Source organism: Cyprinus carpio, chromosome B13, assembly GCF_018340385.1.
Source record: "Cyprinus carpio isolate SPL01 chromosome B13, ASM1834038v1, whole genome shotgun sequence".
Classification (NCBI taxonomy): domain Eukaryota; kingdom Metazoa; phylum Chordata; class Actinopteri; order Cypriniformes; family Cyprinidae; genus Cyprinus; species Cyprinus carpio.
Genome location: NC_056609.1, coordinates 22,467,720 through 22,491,255, shown reverse-complemented (window position 1 = coordinate 22,491,255; position 23,536 = coordinate 22,467,720). Strand labels below are relative to the sequence as shown.

General features: G+C 37.3%; 1 long non-coding RNA gene across 2 annotated transcripts in view; it reads left to right on the top strand.

The window, feature by feature from the left end:
* Positions 1–23,536, top strand: part of LOC109099386 — a 53,351-nt gene that overhangs the window by 9,296 nt on the left and 20,519 nt on the right. For both annotated transcript variants that reach the window (XR_006156308.1, XR_006156309.1), the window contains one exon: positions 199–325. This is a non-coding gene — a long non-coding RNA (uncharacterized LOC109099386). The remainder of the gene's footprint in view (positions 1–198; positions 326–23,536) is intronic.

Below are 23,536 nucleotides of genomic sequence, written 5' to 3'. Positions count from 1 at the left end.
AGACATATGTTTTCATTGGCCCACACAGCCAAAAGGCTTTGAATGATTTTCCCTCCCAGGTTTAACTCTACATCCAGAACGTCTAGTTAAATTTGAGCTCCATATAAAAAGTTTAGGACGAATGTCACCTTGGGAGGTTTGTCTTTGTTTTCAAAATTGCAAATATGTGTGCAAACTCTTGTGTGTTTGTATGCACAGGAAGTCGGCTCTCTGATTAGAGATGCATTGTAGCTGAGGGTGAGGCAGTTTCAAGAAGCCAGATACCAGAAGATCCATCCCAAACCGAGGAAGGACATCACCCTGACTGCCCCGCTCTGTCTTGAAGGTATAGCAGACATGGGCTCTGCATACTGTGTAGTAGTACTAATATGGGTTTGAAACTTACTTCTAGACTGTTTAAAAAAAGCGTGTTTTACATAGTATGAATATGGATAGTATGAATGAAATTCTGACATACTGCATCCACCATATTGTCACTGTCACATGACCTACCAATACCAGTGCTTTAAGTGACCGTGTCACTTCATTGACAACTTCTTTCCCAAAGCCTCATTGGGAATTTTATAGTGCTAATCAGATGCACACTTTTAGCAGAAGTAATAGTTTATCTGGATACTCTTCACCTACTGTTTTATAAATACTATGAATTCAGATGAGCTACTACTATTAACATACTATTTCTCACCTACTATAGGGTTAAAAACCTGCATACATACGCAGCATTTATTTTCTAGAGTTGTTGCTCTTTATTTGGCAATGTTAGATATCTAAGTGCATCATTTTGTTTATGCCATTGGGATGTGTTCAGAAGATGATGACGTACATACCCATCCCTTAAGTTCATTAATGTCTATTATAATGTTTAACTTTACTGATTTATGTTGTACTCGTTTCAACCACAAATACCACTGTACTCTTCCAATACAATACTGAATTTACGTGTCAAGATAGGAAATATGTTACACCTGCATATTTGACAATTTGCTATAGGCTATTGAAATATATAATTACCCAAGATCAAGCTGCAAGTGAAAACCTGTCTTTCCCTCACACCTACTTTAGAAACGATCTGTCCTTCATAAACAAGAGACATGTCGCACTGCTTCACAGCTCGAGCACTCTGAACATGGTTTACACTCTGTACACATATTTCAAAACAAAGTGAAGAAATTGAGGCTATACCTGCATGCCAGCAGGAATAAAAACTAGTTTAGACTAGGTAGCACTCCCCAGGAGTGTCTCCACCACCCCCACAGAGATGTGGTAAATGTGTTTGACTTGGCTTTTCTTCAGCATATATGCAAGCCACCTCAGTTTTTTTCCTTCGTATTCTCTCATTGTGTTTAAATTGTAATGTGTTTTAACTGTGTTTTATTAATTACAAACTTGTTTTGAACATCCCCAATATTAATTCTTAAAATCCCAAAGTCAAACTTTTACTTTATGCCTGTTGTCAGCAGATCTGTAAAAAATAATAATTTGTGCAGCGATTCCCATCTTTAAGAACTCGGACAATTTTCATGATATTTTCCTAATTAGAATTTCCTGTGTTAATATTTCCTACGGTATTTTTATATTCATGGACAAATAACTGTTATGAATCAGTTCTTTTTAGTAAAACCAAAAACAAAACAAAAAACCCCAAAACAAAGTGCAACAGCTGACCGGTGTAACCTGATTCCTAAAATCAACAATTTTTACTTTTTAGTGAATTGAATACCTTGTTAGTAGGGATGGACCGATTTTAACAAACAACTATTGGCTGATTCTGATACCGATACCAATATTAGTCAGTTGCATAAAGCAGGGCTTAAAAACAAGAAGAAGAAAAAAAAGATTGGTTCACTCGTTTCTGTTGCTGTGTTCCTCTGTGAAACCGGTTTGAGTAGAAACCATACTGATTAATAACTTTATTTTTAAAACTTTTTCTTTGCCAATAATAATAGTAGTAGTAATAATAATAATAATAATAATAAAGTACAGCATTTAATTTACTCAAAAAGAAAAAAAAATCATGAGGAGAGTCTTGAATGATCTCTCTTAGTCATAGCCAATACAGCAGTGGTCGGCAATAGCCGGCCCGCGGGCCAAAACTGGCCAGATTATTTTGATAGCGGCTGGTTCTAAAATAGATCGGTCATGACAGCAGCTCACAGTTACTCACAATAACTTCGTCTTTAGTGATTTCAAAATAAAAGTATGAAAACTTTTTTGCAGCAATGTTTTATTTTGAGATGAATTGAGAGCTTTTAATTTGAAAAGCTTTTAATTTGTGGTGCTGTCTACGTAACAGCATACCTCCAGCACGCAAACAAATTAAAACAAAAAAGCAGTTTAGTACATGAGGAAGCCAAAGAATAATTCTGAGTGTAAAAGTAGGCTACGTCAATAATTATTACAATAAGTTAGGCTCCATTGTGTAACAAGCAAATTAAAATGATACACATTTATTATTCACAAAATTATGGAAAGAGGAACTAAACCATAGTTCGTTAAGAGCATGACTCAAACATTAATGGGCTTATTCAAGACCATATCTCCCACATATGTGTGTTTTAGCAAGGCGGTGTTGCAAGTTGATGAATGAATATACTTGCCAGGCTTTGTGTCACTACTCTGCTTTATTAATTTATCCAGTGTAACAGGCGGACACCACCACACAAATGTGACTTTTTGTTAATGACTGTCCTCCTACAGGATTTAACACAGAGTAAAAATTCACTACAAGTTATAAAAGACACTGTAACAGTCTGTCACAGGCAATTCTAGTTTAATTTTTCATCAATTAATTTGAAAAATCAGAACATCAATTCATCAATTAAATTGAAAAAATAGAACAAGTAAGTAAGGAATAACAATATATAAATTGACAATTGTATGTGCAGGTATATTACAATAGACAGTTTTGTATGTACAGGTATATTATGTGCAATTTTGAAGTGTAGACTAAGTATGTGTGTTAGATAAATAAGTGTATGAGTGTATAAATAGTGTTGTGTGTTCCACAGTTATTGTCAAGTGTTCATGAGATGGATTGCCTGAGGGAAGAAACTGTTCCTGTGTCTGGTTGTTCTGGTGCTCAGAGTTCTGTAGCATCGACCTGATGGTAACAGTTCAAAGAGGAAGTGTGCTGGATGTAAGGGGTCCAGAGTGATTTTGCCAGCTCTTTTGCTCACTCTGGATAAGTACAGTTCTTGGAGAGAAGGGAGGGTTGTACCAATGATTCGCTCAGCAGTCCGGACTATCCTCTGTAGTCTTCTGAGGTCAGATTTGGTAGCTGAGCTGAACCAGACAGTTATTGAAGTACAGAGGACGGATTCAATGATGGTGGAGTAGAACTGTTTCAGCAGCTCCTGTGGCAGGTTGAACTTCCTCAGCTGGCGAAGCAAGAACAACCTCTGCTGGGCCTTGAGTCAATGTGAGTGTCCCTTTAGGTTATTACTTCAAACCTCTAAAGTTGTATTTAGGCTAAATATAAGTGTCAAGCCAAAACCAAACAAATCAAAAACAACCCTTCTCTCCACAACAAAACCTCTAAAGTTGTATTTAGGCTAAATATAAGCATCAAGCCAAAACAAATTAATTTAAAAACAAAACTGAAGCCTACCTCTCTCATTCTGCACGAATCCAAATGTTTCCATATTCGTGAAGTATCTGGATGCTAACCTATTATTTGTTATTTATTACACGGCTCTGTGGAATACGTGATTCTGATTGGTCAGTCGCGACATTCCGAGATATGTTATCCCTGGATAACAACCTATAAAAGCTAAAAACACAGGCTTATCCGGGTAACAGCAGTCGGCACTGTACTCTTGCTTGAACTATTTTTTTTCTTGGTGGAAGCTTTTGTTTAGCTAATAAAATATTAAAACTCTATTCAAAATGGTGTACAATTGTTTAATTATGTCATCCTGGTATCGCGGACTCGCTCTCGACCCAGCTGCTGCCATTTTGCTATGATTGTTTTGTACGCTGTAATGGATTATAAGAGAACTAACAAACTGGTGAGGTTTTAAAACATTTTCGCCTTAATTATTTTATTGCCTTAATTATTTTATGGTGAAATGTTGTGTTATACGTGGTTTGACTGCACCGTTTCCCTTAAATGTCCGTTTAGTTTGAATTTGCCGCTTGCTCGCAACCGATGTCTTCATGGAAGCTTTGTGTTCAAATATTTCAACTCAAATCAATATTTTGCATCTACAGTAATTATTTACTTATGTGGCAAGTAGACGTGTAATAAGCAGTTACTTCACGTCAGGGTCCTGATCACCCTGTCGGAGTTTATTCTGCGAAAAACAACCGGCTGGATGTACATTATCCCTTACTTAAACTATAGGCTTTGTTCTTCTCTCGCATTATCGGTGTAAAACATCATCCTTCACATATAGACTATATAAGCAGTGAGGCACTGGTCACAATGAATGGCACAGACTGTACTATGGACTATTTAAATTGAGCAGTGTAACTTTTTGTGTTTCTTTAACTGTATTTTATTTTGATAATGAACAGGCTGTTGTGTCAAATTAGCAAAAATTTGTTGTATGTGTGTGTGAGGCACCAACGCGATCACCGCATTGTTTTCCCAACTGTTACTCTGTAATTTATGGTCATACCAATGCTGGTTTGTCATACAGATAAAAGCAAAACATCATTCAAAACTGTAAAGCTTTTGTAAAATAAAGAAAACTGCTTTCTGCCGTCTCGTTTTTTTTCTGTGAACTTCGGAGCGCATTACATTTATCCGAAACTCAGCACATTTTTTTTTCTTTCATTTTGTTAATCTTAATGATTTAAGTGAAATATATTTTGTGTATAGGCCTATATATTCCTTTTTATGTAGCCTATATAGTTTTATTCTGTTTTCTCCGTTCACAGAAATGCTGCAGGTGCGTGATGTGACATTGTGTGAATCCGTGTTCCGTGTTTCAAACAAAAAGCTGCATATTACCTGCCATTCATTTTCACTTAAATGCAGGTCTAATGGTTCGTGACATATCCTCGGATACACTCTAACTCTGGGGCTTTGCGACTTACCTATGTGAATTTACAGCTGAGGGCGGGCATATCACTTGTAGGATGCGTCAGCGTCACGTTTGCATATGGCCGTACTATGCTGTCTGAAAAACTATATTTTGTACAGATTTTATTTTGTTTTGACAAGTATTTAATTATTTTGCCCAGAGAAAAACATTGGATTATGCAACAGACATGCAACTCTTGTCTCCATGCAGTAAATTAATAAACCATCGTTATCGGCCCTTTTCATGCTATTTCCGATATGCCTATGTCTTTAAAATAATCAGCTCAGACTCTTTACTAAGGTGAAGGGTTTTTTAACTTGTGCTGAGTTCGAGAGATCTATACATGCTTTTATTTCATCTCGACTGGACTACTGCAATTCAGTGTGTATTGGCATTAATCAATCTCATATGAATTGCCTACAAACAGTACAAAATTCAGCTGCAAGACTTTTGAATGGCACTCGCAAATACGAACATATTACCCCCGTCCTACTCTCTTTGCACTGCCTGCCTGTCCATTTTAAAATAGATTTAAAATCTTACTTTTTGTTTTTAAGGTTTTAAATGGACTGGCACCTTTGTACCTTTTTGACGTTTTGAGTTTACACAGTCCAACTAGATGTCTAAGGTAATTGAATCAGAAACTTATATTGGTCCCTAGATCTAGGCTTAAGAGAAAAGGTGACCGGGCTTTTGCCATAGCTGGCCCTAAATTGTGGAACAGCCTTCCAATATCTATTAGAACAATTGCAACAGAATCACTTTTTAAAACAAGGCTTAAAGCATACCTCTTTGAGAAGGCTTTTTGTGTATGAGCCAACAGGAGTTTATTATTTTCAAATTATTATTTGTTACTCTTGTCTTACCATTTTATGTATTTTGATTCCTTTTTAACTATATTGTTCAGCACAATGGTCAACCATTGTTGTTTTATTGTGCTTCTCCTTACACCGTGTCTACACAGGACGCGACAAAGCGACCATTGAAAATCATTTGAAATTTGTGTCAGCGTAAATGGAACGCGGCAGCAGTTTACTGTAAGGGATTTGTGGTGTCAAGCCGTGCTGCGCCGCATCCAGTGTAGACCGCATCACTGATCATACTGAGTTCTATTGACTGATCTATATATAATGAATCTATTATAGATCAGTGGTTCTATAGTATTTTGTTGCGTCGTTGCACCACGCCGCACCACTCGCATCCAGTGTAGACATGGTGTTAGGAATCGTTAGTTGTTTTCCCTTATAAGGATTCATGCTTCGGGCACACCCCATAACACCACAACCAGCCATAAACCCCCCCAACCCCCGCCTTCGCCCCCACCGATGTCATCGTCCAACGTGATGTTTCACTGTAGACATCGTCCGATGCCAAATTTGTAGAAATCGCCCAACCCTAGTTCATAGCAAGGCTGGGTATTGACACCAATTTTAATAAAATTTATTTGATTTCAGTTTATGAGCTCTTGATTCAATTTGATAATTCGATATGGACTTGATGAGTTTTTGAGTTCTTTTTACACTGTGTCTGCACCGGATGCGACCGTAGTTGCGATGCATTTTGACCACGTTGCAAATTCAGTTGTCCTTAATGTGAGAAGTACCATAGGCGCTTGGAATACGTCACAAATAGAACAAGGCATCGTTTTACTGTTGGGGATTATACAATGCATCCAGTGCATTCACAGGATCTCTGATTAAAATGGGTTTTATTGTCTTTAGTCGCATCACAGTGCTCACATCCTATGCACATTGTTAGTTTTACAGCACAAAAAAATAAAGCAAGACCAGTGTAACCTGATTCCTAAAACAAATAATTCTTATGAGCAGATTTAGTTCAAAATGACATCACGCCCGTCATACTTCGATTTTGCTTGAAATGTACTGGGGCCTTAAAGGAGGTGGTTCTTTTTGCACAGGTAGCAGTTAAAGCCTGTAAAAGGCTGACTTACTGCATGAGCCAGGTCCTGCTGAGAGAGGTAAGTAGTCATATGGTGACCCCATACTCGAAATTGGTGCTCTGCATTTAACCCATCCAGGACAGTGAGAAGTGAACACCGTGAACACACACCCGGAGCAGTGGGCAAATCCAGAAATTTCTCAGTGCCTCTTTAGATGTTGCTGCTCCTCTCACAGCACGGCTGCACTGCTGCAGAAATCTCTCACCGTTAGGCCACAGCTGCCCCCAAGTGGTCATCTCTCTCTGTTCTTATTGTTCAGTGGTACTATTACATGCAATTTTGCTTGTTTTCTCCTATCCTTTCGCTGCTGATATAAAGGTCAAAAAGAGGATAAAAAAACAATGAGGAGGATTTTTTAAAGTCTGGTGCTGGATATTGGGGTTTTTAGGATCTGTCAGTAGCTGGTTTCCAAGATAAAGATTGACGTAGCTCAGCTTTCACCTATGATACGGTGTATGTGTCCAGCACCTCTCATTAGAGATCGGTTTCCAATATGTCATTAGTTATTCTGACGAGGACATCATGAATCACTTTTCACTGTGTATATAACAGCTGTGAGAAATGCGATGTCTCGCCCTTGGGCCAGGTGAGAACAGGGTTATTGTCTAATATATCAGAAAGACTGACTCATTATCTCTGACAGATAAGCATAACTAATGATGAAACACACTCACAGGGTGTGTGCATGGACAGTCTGTCTCCTTCACTTGTGTCCATAAACATAGAAGTTTAAAGTATTTTTAAGCCTCCGGCAGGAAATGGAGCTGGACTGTGACTGGGAAATACATGCAAGGGTCACATGCTCAGTTTAGAGGTCAAACATTAACCTGCTGATATACACATGTCAGGGTGATCACCCAGCAGATATGCAGTATATCCCAGTATATCCCATCTTTGTCACATAATATATGTGTGTGTGCTGTGTATATTTATTATAATACACACACATACAGTATATATTTTGAAAATATTTACATGTATTTACATGTCTATATTTATGTTAATATAATTTATATTATATATAAATATATTTAATATATGAACAACATTTTTCTGAAATGTATACGTGTGTGTATGTATTTATATATACATAATAAATAGACTACACACAAATATATTATGTAAACAAAAAGTTTTATTTTGGATGTGATTAATCGCGATAAATCGTTTGACAGCACTAATATAAATATATATATATATATAACGGTTCAGCTTTTTCACGGTTCGGTTTGTATCATGGTTTTAGAGTCACGGTTTCGGTATGGTTCGCTATGTGCTGTGTTTATGGAAAAACTATACTTTCGAATAAAAATAAAGAAAAAAAGAATATTCTGTCTAACTACAAGCAACAGCACAAATAAATACAAAAGAGTAAAGATACAAATAAAATATATTTTTTAGGTCTAGCATTAGTTTTTAGGTACAGAAATTGAATAAAGTAGTCAAATGTAATACAGCATTGCATATTTTACTCTATAATTAAAGATTAATCTTTATCCAAGTCACAAAAGCTATCCAATCAAAAGCAGTGAGTGATTTATTTGTTGTTGCTGTTCGATTAATATTAAGACTTTAAGAGAATGCACAGTGCACTGTTACAGTACGTTCAGCCGCTATGTCTGCTATAGGATACTTACCAAGGACATTTTGACATCATTTTTGTGTGAATTTGTCCATTCAAACACAATGCTTAAGAGAGAGCTTAATATTTGCTTGTGTTCTGAGACGCGGGTAATACTTCAGAGAGAGCTTTATATTTGCGCGTGTTCTGAGAAGCGGGTTTGCGCGCTTCGGATGAGCGCATGCACAAATCTTCTCACTGCTCGCGCGAGCTCGTGTCTCCTGGCTCTTAAATGTTTAAACTGGCAAAACTTAAATGAGTTTAGTTTCAACACTGGCTCGGATTAGTTTGTTTGCGTCGTGGTCCGAGCTGTTAAACGGTCCGCACTACACAGCTCAAACGAGTAGCAGGAATTTTTGTTTTGTTGTTGATTTTTGTTTGCGGTTTGATGTTTTCATTTCCAACAGAAATGGCAATGCGATTTGAACAATGCGGTTGTCACGCCAGTGCGACTGCACACAAAATTTACACGCACCGGCAGAAAAAATGGTCGCAGTCTGGAGCCCCACACATATTTGTACTGTATATATATATATATATATATATATATATAATAACTGACTTAAAAAAAATTTTTAATATATATATATATATATATAATAGACAGAAATAACTGACTTAAAAAAAATTTTTAGCTCACACACATACCAGTCTTATAAAAACAAAAAAAAAAAGACACAAAAAAATACACACACACACACAGGGCCGTCGCAAGGGGGTTGCAGGCCTGCAAGGCAATTTTTTGTAATAATAAAAATAAAAATAAAAAATCTATTAAATTATTAAAGGATTAAAAGTGATTTAAGGGAATAAGTAAATAAGAATGCTAAAATAAGTTTGTAGTTATAAATGAAATAGTAATCAGTTTACTATTTGAAAATATTTTATTTTAAAATGTGCACATCGCTCTTATTTGTATGTCTAATAGACGAAAACTCAAATGTCTCGTCACATTCATTTATGATTGCATATTTTCAATTCAAGATTTCATAAAAAGATGAGTAGTTGTTTGCATTACTAGACAGTCTAATACTGTTGGTCGCTGAACATTTCTGTTGTAAAACAGTTTTCTAATATAGTACTACTTACATCTTTCCACAAACTTTAGTTGTGTTGTGACTCATTCTTATACACAGAGTCTTATACTGTCTATCAGCTATGACTATTTTAGTCTTTCTAAGGACAAAATGGGTGGAAAAACAGTAATAAAATTTAGACATAAAAGACATAAAATGCAGGTCAGGAGCGAGGCCCTCTAGAGGCGCAAGGCCCTGTGCGGTCTCACACTTGACACAGCTCTTGTGAAGGTACAATTTATGTGTGTATAAAACAAAAATATAAAAAAAAAAATACATAAAAATTAATATATATATACACACTCACCTAAAGGATTATTAGGAACAATATATATATACACACTCACCTAAAGGATTATTAGGAACACCATACATATACTGTGTTTGACCCCCTTTTGCCTTCAGAACTGCCTTAATTCTACGTGGCATTGATTCAACAAGGTGCTGAAAGCATTCTTTAGAAATGTTGGCCCATATTGAAAGGATAGCATCTTGCAGTTGATGGAGATTTGTGGGATGCACATCCAGGGCACGAAGCTCCCATTCCACACACATCCCAAAGATGCTCTATTGGGTTGAGATCTGGTGACTGTGGGGGCCATTTTAGTACAGTGAACTCATTGTCATGTTCAAGAAACCAATTTGAAATGGTTCGAGCTTTGTGACATGGTGCATTATCCTGCTGGAAGTAGCCATCAGAGGATGGGTACATGGTGGTCATAAAGGAATGAACAATGTCAGAAACAATGCTCAGGTAGGCCGTGGCATTTAAACGATACCCAATTGGCACTAAGGGGCCTAAAGTGTGCCAAGAAAACATCCCCCACACCATTACACCACCACCACCAGCCTGCACAGTGGTAACAAGGCATGATGGATCCATGTTCTCATTCTGTTTCTCTCTACCATCTGAATGTCTCAACAGAAATCGAGACTCATCAGACCAGGCAACAAAATATTTGTGTGACATTTTATATAATAGTACATATTATTTGGTACATTTTCTCAGTCATACTTAGCGTATATGCTCCATGCGATTTGTAATTCCGATTTAATTGACTGAATGCCTTGTAAAGTCCAATTTGCAGCACACTTTCAGCAATTGGAACATACCCAAAGAGTTCTGTGATTTCCCAGTCACAGAACATGTGACCACTCCAGCTGTCGGCTATCAACAGCTATTAACTCTCCCCAGATCCTTTTGTGTGAACTCACTCACGCACATACTTTTTTCCCTCTCTTGTATGTGTCGGTCTACTTAAATCTGCATGGTTTTGTCATGCATGCATCAAGCAGGGTCTTTGTGTTCATTCCCAGCATAGATGTGACTATTGTCAACCTGTGTGTGGCAGTTTATGCGTGCATGTCACATTTATCACATCCAGCTAGCGTGTCACATGCTGACACATTTCCTGAGCAGTCTGCTCTGCTCTCAGCTGCAAAGGCCATTTTCCAAATGTCAGCCTTCGTAGCTTCTCCCTGACTGGCTACCTCATGCTTCCCCATTAGCTCATAGTGAGTTGATTTATTTATGCTTTAGAGAGGGCGGGAAAGGGGGAACTTTTCCCACCAAATGTCTTGGCTTGGTGCAAGCACGAGCCGGACTCTTGGCACACTAACCAAGGAAATGTTTTCTGCTGGAAGACAGCGAATAGCGTTGTTTTATGTAGACATGTGTAGAAGCATATCTGCCCTGAAAAGGGCAAAAAATAAGGTTTCTCACTGACTTTTCCTCCTTTTTAAAAAATAATGATGTTTGGACTGTTAGCACCCCTTCCTGATTACTCCATTTTTTTTTAAAGAAAGAATTCCCTGCAGCCCCTTTATAGAGAAGCTTGTTTTCTTTTCTTAACTTACTCTCACCTCATTTTTCCAGGAGTTCTTTTACTGAGAAAACCCATTCATTAAAAGATCAATTTGCCAATAAAGTTCATGAAAGCGACCCAGTTTCAAGTGAACGTACACACATATTGAGAACTTAATGAATGACTCACTTTGCATTCTTTCAGTTTGGAATGCAAGTAATTTGTGTGAAATTGATTGTGCGTGAATCGGTGTATCGAATTAGGGCACTAGCAGTGATTTTGATAGAGTAAACCTTGAGACACTGAGGACTCAATTATCATTTGCAATACGACTCTGTGGTTACGCATTTGTTGACAGCATTCATCAACAACATTGCAATGTAGCACGCCAGGACCCTAGTACAAATCCTTGTACTGTTTGTTTTGTTTACAGCACATCTTCAATAATAGTTAAAACTACTGTCCTCATGCAATATGCACTCTTCCTCCTTTTATATCCACTTGAGAGATCGGCGAAAACATGGCATCATTTTCAGTAAGTGAACTTAAAACTAATTTTCAACACTGATAATAAGAAAAGTTTATTGAGCATGAAATCTATACAATGCATTGATTTTTTTAATATTAAAATATAAAATAATTATTTTAAAATGTAATAATATTTCACAAAAACTTTTTACTATATTTTTGATCAAATAAATGCAGCTTTGGCAGGGCTCCAAACTGCGACTAAAACGGTCGCATTTGCGACCAAAAATATAAAATTGCAAGTTAACTTTTTGCTGAGGTCGCCATTGGCGACTAGGCCTATGTATTTACATTAAAACATAAAAATGTGCATGTTATGCCTTTTTTTTCCTGATTGTTTTGCGATCGCATCATTTGCTATGTTCATGTATTAACTGAGACGATGCACATCAAAGTTTTAGTGGAAAAAAGAGTTTCAAACAGTCCTCATCTCTGCCGCGCAGCAGCGCTGACACACACCTGCTAAACGCAGCTTAGTTGTGTGGCGTGAGAGAGATTGAGTTGATGGAGACGTAAGAAGTGAAAGTGCAGAAAAGCAGCATCTGTTTCGTTCACAATTTGAACAAACTAGAACAGGTAAAGCTGTCAGCTGAGTGGATATTGTCAGTATCGTTAACAATTCTCGTTTATAATCATTAATAATATGGCTTCTTCTTAAGATCTTAGGTCTATGCTGTGTTCTGTTAATGCGTGAACTTCATTATTTGAAGCTCACTTGCCATCCAGTAATCGCGAAAAGCTTTAAAATTATTCAAAATTCATAATGAAATACAAACAGTAAATACAGTTTTGGTGCTCTTTAATACGGAAGGCACGATCGTTTTAGCGCCTCAGTTCAAGCGGCAAGTAAACCCATTTAATCTTTCTCTTTACTACTTTAGTACATAATGAACATGAATTAACATCAATAGGCTATTTTATAAGAGAGCCTACAGTACAACTTACTGAAATGTCTTGTGTAAAAGCTCATTCAGTGTTTCAAACTGCGGAAAACGTGTAAAGCTTGCAAACATTGCAACAGAATATACATTTACCTGAGAATAACCATTTGGTGTCCATAAGCTCATCAGTCAGCTAGAAAAATAACTATAGTTTACTCTATAAAAGAGGGTTTGTAAAGAAAAATGTTAGAAGATTTCAATATAAGCCAAAAGGAGTTTTTCTTTGATAAAGTAAGGAAACTTTGCTTCCTTTGCTCCTGTAAACAAAGTATTCCTTTATTCACCTCCTTATCTTTTTTAGGCAACAAAAAACTCATCGATTTGCTACAGGAGGCCTTTATTCACCTCCCGGAGCTGTGTGAGGCACGTTTTAATATGGATGGAAGCGCATCATTTGGCTATTTTTGGAATGTTGAAAAACACCCACCTATGCCATTTTAAAGCTTGGAAGATCAAGGACAATTTTTTATATAACTCTGACTGGATTTGTCTGAAAGAAGAAAGTCATATACACCTAGGATGCCTTGAGGGTAAGTATAACATGGGCTAATTTTCATTTTTGGGTAAACTAACCCTTTAATGGATGAGTGGGAGGAGAAACGAGGTGGGCAGTTTCTTCATACCCCTCCTCCTCACCAAGCCCCTTCCTCTTTCCCACAGGTGCCAGGGCTTACAGTGCTGGTGTGGTGGAGGGAGAGGGAACACCTGGCAGGCTGTTCCCCCTGATGGTCTGCCATGTTCAGAGGCATTTTCCCAGGCTCCCCAGATGAATGGTCACTAATAGCCGTGGGAGAGGGCTTAGTGAGCACTGCACAGTGTACCAGGCTGACTCCTCTTGGCAGGCCCTGTGAGGAGGGCTTAAAGCAGTGCTGACTGCCTGTGACCCAGCCCCAAAGCCAGCACAAGTGCACTGCAGCAGATAGCCTTACCGCTGGAGAATGTGTTTACAAGGACACAGTGAGAGTGAGATCTCACTCAGTAAGTGGAGGGATGTGGGACCGGCTGCAACACTCCATCCACTTCTGCATTCACACAGCAGCAGAATGAGGTGCTGTTATAAAGTGATAAATACTGTTACGTTCATATGCACTTTTGAAATAAATTTGATAGTGCTGTCAACTGATTTAAGGTTTGACAAATTGACCTTCGTTTTGATTTGACTTTTTTGTTAAATATTGAATATACACTACTGTTCAAATGTTTGGTCGATTCTTTTTTTAACATTTTTTAATGAAAATAATTATTTTTTTAAACAAGGATGTATTGATTTTTTAACATTTTTTAATGAAAATAATTATTTTTTTAAACAAGGATGTATTGAATTGATCAAATGTGACAGTAAGGACTTTTACATAGTTACAAATAAATCTGGTTAAATAAATGTTTTTTTTTAGCTTTATATTTATCAAAGATTAAGCAGCACAACTGTTTTCAGTATTAAATACTAATAAAAAATGTTTCTTGAGCACCAAATCAGCGTATTAGAATGATTTCTGAAGGATTGTGTGAAATTGGAGACTGGAGTAATGATGCTGAAAATTCAGCTTTTCCATCACAGGAATAAAATAATGTTTTAAAATATATTAAAACCGAAGACAGTTATTTTAATCTCTGATATGATTTCCCTGTATTTCTGTTTTAATGCATTTTTGATTAAATAATGCAGCCTTTGGTAAACAAAAATGACTTTTGAAAGGTGGTTTATATTGGCTGATATTTAGTTTTAAATGAAAATTTATATTTTTAAATGTAGATTTATCCAGATAAAAAAAATATATTGTAATCTTTAGCAAATCTCAAAATTAATATCCATTGTTCATACTATATACTGTATTATGATAAAATTAACATTAAAATCAAAAAAACATTTAAAACAATAGTTGTTTCAATAGTTTTTTAATTTATTTAAACTTTATTTAATTATTTATTTTTTTGTCTTTTTTATAGTGTTGTATCTGTGCCCCCTCTCCAACAGTTCACGATAAGAGTGTTCTGTTTCTGCCCCTCATGGCCCGTAGCCTTTAAATATAAAGCATGTGGCAGCATTAGCAGCAGTTACCTGCTCTGGAACATGTGAGAGGGACTAGGCAGGATTACCAGCATGGGAAATGGAGACCTGGGAGCAGGAGCTGTTGAATTCCTTGGGCTCTTTTGACTGCCTGTCTGTCTGTCAGTCTGTCTGTCTCCTTGTTCTAGAATTAGCCCTTGATGCTTTGTCATGTTGCAGTTGCTGTGCAAATCCACTTCCTAAGACCACGTCTCACTGTACAGAAAAGCCCCTGGACAGCCGGACTCTTTCTGCAGACCTTTCTCCCGTGCTTTCACACTCAAGCTCTTGAGTACACAAATCTACACAGCTTTAACACACCCGTCTTTGGCCCGAAATGGATGTTTATACATTCAGTATTACTCGATCTCACCACACACACCCCTGTCTTTCGTCCGGGGTCAGCGATGTTCCTCTGCTGCTGTCCCACAACAGGGCTCTGTATGTAATTAGGGATTGGGGAAGGAGAGCTTGATCAGTATGGGATTCATGGGATTGTTTCTCAACCGCAATCTGGTTAGGCAGGCTCACACACACATACAGACACAGCCTCTGTGAACCCAGGCTATACATGCCACTTGACCAAACTTTACTTCAGGAATTACTAAATCGTTTTAGAGGATAACCCTGTCGTTTCCTCTCAACGTTTTCGTTTCAAGGCCCAAGAACAGATCAAATGGCAGGTCATGTGCTCAGGGTTAATGGTGCTTTTCTCCATTGAATCCATTATTATTTTTTGGCCGCTATTATATTATAATTAAATGCATATTTGCCCGGCAGAGGATGCTTGATTGTTCTTTAACTGTAAATGGCATTTTATATTTCGTCATTTAGGCCTTGCAGGCACCAGTGTGCTGTGCACACTGAGTCAGTTTTAATGCACACAAATTCATAATCGCACAAGCTGGATGGATTAAGTGGGAGAGAGGGATGAGGAGGTCTGGATTCAATGACAGGCCTAGCTCTGGTTCAAAACCTTCAGAGCTGCAGAACAGCACATAAGTCAGGTTTTCAGAAGACTTCCCCACATCGTTAATCTGCTGGAACCGAACAGGAGGAATGTGTTTCCTTGACCTCATTCACACCACACTTCCCTGTTTGCTCCTGGGGCATCCTTAAGCCTCCCGATTGCTGTATTTTCTGTACCATACCTGTATATCATTTATAGATAGTTTTGTACCAAAACTCTGTATATACTGTGATTTGTCTTCAGATTATACTTATAAAAGGGTTATTTAACTATAATTCAGTTTAATTGCTGTTTATCTAATTCAGACAGTACTGCTTTTCCCTATGAGGTCAGGTAATTTTGTCTTTCAGAGACTTCCAGTATGATTTTAAACAAACATGTTTTTTTCTTCCCTGACACAACCCTTCCTAAATATTATAGAGCAAATTAGTTGTTTTTCAGTGGTCCTCTGAGAAGTCTAATCTTGTCCGGATGGGAATGTCTGTAATTGTGGTACATTATTTTTTCACAATGCTTCTCATTTATTTTGACCTTTGTCAAATTCAGTTACAAAAGCTAAATTTCCTGATGCAGTGCCTGGTGTACCTTCATTATTGATTTAGACTTTTTGCCGACTTTTCTGGGTAACATAATAGTTGGTTCTTCTAGTACTACTGGCATCTGATAGCTCATAACAGAAATTGCAGTTGCAACTTTTAAATCTTTCCTTAGTCTTTTCTTTAGTTACACACACGATGCTTCATGTATACACTACTGTTCAAAAGTTTTGTGTCAGTAAAATGTACAGTATATATTTAATAATATTTTATTCAGCATGCATTCAACTGATATAATGTGACAGTAAAGACATTTATAATGTAACAAAAGATTGTAATTTTAAGTAAATGCAAATATATTATTTTGAAATTTCTGTTGGGTCCTGAAAAAAAATCATGATTTCCACAAAAAATATTAAGCAGCAAAACTGTTTTCAACGTTGATAATGATAAGATCTGTTTCTTGAGCACCAAATCAGAATATAAAAAAATATTTATGAAGGATGCTGTGACACCAAAGACTAATTTGCTGAAAATCTTAGGCTACGTTTACACGACAATGGTGTAGTCAAAAAAGGAAATGTTTTTCCCTTAAGTTTTTAAAAAGATTCACGTATACACAACGTTTTCAAAGTGATTCTATGAAAATGGCCAGACTAGTAGTTGGCGCTGTTACCTTGTTAGTAAACAGTACCTGTAGGGAAGTGATGATTATATGATGTGTATGATGCGTCTCCGCTGTTGGTTGTAGTATTGGTGAAGTAATTCCACACTTTACTGAAGAAGCATTAGCAAACTCTGAATATGCATTTTCAGTCCCCAAAAGTATGTAGAATGTACAAAGCGTATAGTGTGTAGAAAGTGTATAGTGTGAATGTCCAGACGTAATACATTCATCATGTCATTGTCATGTGACCTACTAGCGTCAGTTGCATCACTTCACTGCCATTCACAAAACCTCTTCTGTGGCCTTGTGGGATAGTAAAGTATCCACTTAATGCGTACTTCAGAATCTCGCCAGAAATAGTAGGTCATCTGGGGACTTTTTGACTACTGTTTTATGAATACTGTGATTTCGGACATACTACTCTGTTCATGTACTGTTTTTCTATATAGTATAGAAGTATGAGATTTCAGATGCAGCCATTTTAAAGGTTCATTCAAGAATTCTGTGAATGAAACCATTTTCATAGCCATGCTGATGTCATAGATGTTTATAGTTCTGGTATAGCCAATTAGCTATGTGTTGTTTAAGGAGCTCTAATTAAAGGAGACATCTGTGAGGAAAAGAGGTGGGATCTTCAATTTCAGTGTGACTGATCACAGTCTTGATCTTTTTGCTGTGTCATGGGATTTCAGTCGATAAATGTTACAGTTTAAGAGTTTGATCTAGGTTTTGATCTTTTTGTGTTTAGTAAGACTATAAAAGAAGGTTTCTGAAGGCACTTTAGTCCATTTACTTATCTTTACAGTTCTCTTTTTGATCATGTGTTGCATCCTCCTGTTGGGCCACATTGCAGCATTTCATAACCATGCTGAAGGGGTCACCCAAATGTTAAATTGAACACTCATGTGCAAATATTGTTTCAGGTGGACGTTGAACAGAGTGATAAGACACACCGCCCGCTCGGCCCAGGCTACAGTTACGCAGACGGGTGTGATGTGCTTCCAGGAAAACCCCGCTCGGCCCTTCCATGTGGCGACCCCTGTGAAATGCTCACACACATACACACAATCGTCCGGGAGCCCCACCCTGACCCAGTAAGAGCAGAGGACAAGATCTTAGAGGGTGATCATTCACATCAAAGCGAGGGCTGAGAGAAAATATTTCTGCAAATTCCAACTCGGTCACCTAGACACCCGCTCTCCACCCACTGTCCCAGGTTTTTACGTCTGTGAGATTAGGATCTCCCATGCACACAGTAGCTATATGCTCAGATATCACGGATCTAACCCGGTTTTACCACCAGAAATTGTATTTGATGTTGTCTGTTTTTTGTGCTCGACGTGTTTAGATTGTACAACCTCTTTGGCTTGTCGAGATCTAGACTGTGGTGCTGAGAGATGATTATTATTCTTTCGTATGTTGAGCTGTCTGTGCTCTCCATTTGTTTAGAGCTGATGAGGTTTTTATAGATCGTGTTCTTCTTTGAACTCTGAATCAGTGGAAAGAATGCCTCTAGTTAGAGACAAGGGATCACTCACCCCGCTCTTCCATTTTATTTCACATTCCTCTTTACATTCTTCTGGTTTGTTGACTTTTCGTTCTCTCTATTGTTTTCCCAGGAAGTGGTAAAAGCTCCAGGGGGGGGCAACTGCATGTGTGTGTACTGATGTACTGTATATTTCTGCCTTGGCTTAGTGTCAGCGAAACCTGTGGAAACACGTATGTTGTGATGATGTGTTGCCATGTGGATTTAGTGTTGGAACGCTTTTTCTCCGAGGACATCTCAATCGTCTTCTCTGGAACATCACATGTCACTTGCAACCTCTGGTGGGTCTGGTGGCTATGTTCTGATTTTGTTAGTGATACAAATCTGGTAGAATAATATTTCTGTTTTTCATTACATTTTTTAAACATTTTCTTTATTTTTTTTCTTCACTAAACTAGTATTTGTTTTAAACAATGTCAAAAACACCAGAAATCCAAATATTGAGTTTGCAAAGCATTAAAATAGTTCTGTACAGTACAGTACAGTACAGTTCTGTCTACTGGCCTAAAACTCTCTCAAGCTGAAATGACATGATTTAAGTGTTTAATTTTATGGGCACATTTGTTTACTTTTAAATGATAAGTAATTCTGATACAGTGTCGCCACTTGTAAAATCTGGGTCTTGAATCAAAAACAGTTGAGAAGCACTTCTGTAAACTTTATCTAGATAACTCCAGTATTTTCTTTCTCTTAAGAAGGGGTGTTTTAGATGTTCTTAAACTGCTGAAATTTACATTAAGCTTGCTGGCCTTGGCCAGAAGAATAGAAGCTTCCAGAGCTTTATATATATTTTTTCAACCAACAGCTAATTTCTCAAAACAAGCCTTTCTGTGGTTCTACTCTAGAGCCAGACTCCTCTGTCTGCCTTCTCTTTGGAATTGCCTCTTTGAAGTGAAGGAAAAGAGGAAACACAAAATGCTATTAAACTTTTTTTTTTCTCAATGAGGAGGAGGGAGGATGGGTCAATCTAAGTTGGGATGGACATGAATGAAACCGACTAGACTAAAGGTTTTGAAGCAAACAGGAGAGATGCCCATTTCTTTATCTCCTGAAATATGCAGATTATCAGTTTGTTGTTTGTTCAATACATCCACACTGAAGTTAAAAAGGGGAAGAACATGCCCTAGGCTCTTGATGCTAAGCAGAGGGTCTCATGACCAAATTTTATTTTCCCATAACTTTCCCTAGCTTTTTGGGAGAATGGTTGCATACTCAAATGATTAGGAGCAGGAAAGATACGACACTGATACTGTCCACGCACACTTTATTTCCCCTCTCACTGAAGTTGGTAGGGTTCCATGTGCCATCTTGATCTCTCTGCCGGTGTTGCCTTTCTCCTTTGAGCGCTTTAAGGTCCAAGTCATCTCAAAAGCATATAAATCTGATATCGAAATCCTCCTCGGTTGATTCTTTGTGATGGGGAGGAACACCTGAGGGAGCATCTGATTCATATTAACCTGCATTGCTTAGATGACAGTTCTGTGAAGCTAGGTGTTGCAGTTCCCACTAGTCTTGTATCACTTCCCTTGAGCAAAAATGAGCACCAATCGCTTGGAACCTTGATATGAATATCAACATTAGGAGCCTGTTTGGCAGGCTCACCGGGGTTTCACACAAGATGCTTACAGTAGCCTATTATTCTCATAGGTGGGATAAAATAACATTTATGATAATTATTTTGTATCTTGGATACAGTGACTTGAGTTTGCGGTTTATTAGGATTTAAATGCTCTGTTTGTTGTTTCTATCAACATTTGAGCCTTAAATAGAAGCTGTATGAAAGCAAGTGTGTGCAGGAAGTTTGATGCAGTCCTAATCTACCTTCTTTCTTTACTGTGACTGATTGTACCATTGTTTCTACAGCACAGTAACAGTTAGTTTTGATGGACGATGGCCGAGGAAAAAGGTATTGAAAATAAAGCAACTAAAGTAGAGCTGCTGTTAAGCACTACCTGTGAAGTAAAAGAAAGTAGGAGGTAGATCCATCAATCACATACAGGGGGTGTTGATGACAGTTTTGTGGCTGGCTGACACTGTAATTGCATATCATTACCTGCAGAAGCTCCAGTTTGAGGACCTAGCTGGCTGTTCGCAGGGCCTGCGATGACATCAGCTGGTAAACCTGTCTTCTCTAATGCATTTCTGCTCATTTGACACATCTAACACGCACTCTGAAGACAGACAAATGTTCTGGAAGTAAGGGTGTGGCTTTTTTAAAGTGCTTTAGCTGAGTTTGTTTTTCTCTCTGGTTTCTATGATCTGAACTGATATGCCCAAGCACTTGGGGTCATTAGATAGAAGTCTGATTCATTTTGTGTGTATTTTATGGCCCTGTGGCAGCCTAGGGCTGTCTCTCACAGACAGTCAGAGAGGTTGAGGGGTCTATTCAGGGCACAGAGTGAGAGCTGATGGATTCCCATGCCTGTTTTCTTGTTTACAGCTGCAACAGCAGATATCTAGCGTGTTCACCAGGCCCCCTCTCTTGCCGACAAATTCCTCCCAGATTAAGCAACAGTGCTCTGCCTTCGCGTCTAGTGGATCTTGCATTCCTTGGACAATGACAAACAGATCTAGGCTGGATTCTTCCTTTGCCCGCTGTCTCTTAAATTAAAACAGAATGGTCGTGTCACTGCTCCAACACTAGGAGGGTTGAATGAACTTGTTTTCTTGGCATGGTAACAGCGAATTGGTATGGTTGCTCTGGCAACTGCAAAAGTGAATGAACGTATAAATGTTGACATCACTGAATGCTTCATATAATGACACAAATGATACATTAGGAGCGATTCCAGTGTGTTTGGCAGTTTTAACACTTGATTTGATTTTGATTTGCTTGATCCGAACCATGTGAAGTAAATGCTGCTCCATCTGAAAGCATGTGAAAATACCACATTTAATAACAGATTTTTACACAAACTCACTTCATAACGTCAGTCGAGTGTTTGAAATAAATCCTTCTGTGAAATGATGTGGCTTCTTACACAGAAAATTTCATAGTATTCTAAGCAGTGATAAAGTCATTGCATTATAAATATACTTTATTTTAATGAAAATTATAATAATAAGAACTCAGATAAACCATATTTTGTCGTAGCCGTGCTGCACAGATGCACTGTTTTCATTCAAATCAAAGCGTAAATACAAGTAGAAAACGTATCATTGTGTCGTAGCTGACACAGAAGAGCGTAACCTGCTTGCGTTCAGCAGATATTCTCCAAAATGGCGCTACGGTGATGTGGAGAGATACAGTGGAGACGAATTGTTGAGGGCAAGAGAAAACGTGCTTTTGGCATTAAACAACAACTTATTGTCAGAAGAAGAGTTTTTAGTCTTGTATGATGCCAATAAGTCTAAAAACGTAGATTTACCATGCAAAATATACCCTTTTATAGCCTTTTAATCTGACACGTAGTAGCGATTGTGGCAAATTAGCCGTACTCCTGTAGTAGACTGTTACAATGTACACGTCACAAAGTAGCACTTGAAGTCGCAAATGTGCAGTCGCACTTTCTTTACCATTGCCGTTCAATCAGCTGTTGTTGCTGAAGTCCCTATTGTAACAACAATGCTACTACTACTACTTAAAATATTAATAAAATACTACTTAAATATAAGTAAAAGTTTATTTTTAAAGAAATAATCACAATAACAATAACAATAAACTGTGACTCTTAATTTCTTTTTATAAATTCACAATTTGTAAACTGATGTTTACTGTTAATTTTTTAGAAATATCAATAGCATTTGTATTAAAACTATATTCACTGAATGTAAAAAAAAAAAAAAGAGAATCGAACCAAGAATTTAATTGAGAACTTGGGAATCAAAATTAAATCGAATCGGGACATCTGAATCGATACCCAGCCCTACTGTGTAGTAAATGCTGCTCCATGTTGAAAGCATGCATGTGATGGAGATTTACAGCTGGTAACAGGACTGGCTTTACTGAAAAAGTGTGCATTAAATATTGCATGGGATTTATCGTGCAGCCCTATATACAATATAATAAATATAAAAAAAATACATTTAAATGAAATAATTTTTTTTTTTTTTTTAAATAAATTTATTACATATATAATTTAATGCTCATCTTTTTCATTACCTATGGCTCGGACTGAGCAAATCAAATATTTATTTTTTAAATAAAATAAATGGATTTAATCTATTTTTTATTTATTATATTTTTATTATATTCATTATACTAAATGCACTGTAAATTGCCTAATATAGTGTTAAATATTTTCAAATAAGAAAACTGATTTCAGACTAATTTCAAACTGACTTGAGTCCATAACAGAAGCTCTAGTGTAAAATTATATATATATATATTTTTTTTCATTTTTAAAAGAATAGTTCACTCAAAAATTTACTTCCATAGTAGGAAAATAAATACTATGGAAGTTAATGGGGACCATAAGCTTTGATTACCAACATTCTTCAAAATATCTTCTTTTATGTTCAACATAAAAAAATTAAAATTAAACTCACACAGGTTTGGAACGACATGATGGTGCGTAAAGGATGACAAAAGTTTAGGGGTGCACGATAAGTATCGGCCGTTAATTAATGTGCATCTCGTCAGTAAAGCGACGAGTGAAATCACGCACATGATGGAATTTACCGTTGATTAGAGAACCGGCTTTACTGACGAGATGTGCATTAATTATCAGCCAATATTTATCGTGCACCACTACAAAAATTTCATTTTTGGGTGAACTATCCCTTTAAATTGAATATATTTGCTGTTAATATCCAGTATGCTTTTTTCAGTTCTGAATCTTCTTGTTGAAGGATTTTGATCCTGAATGAGTC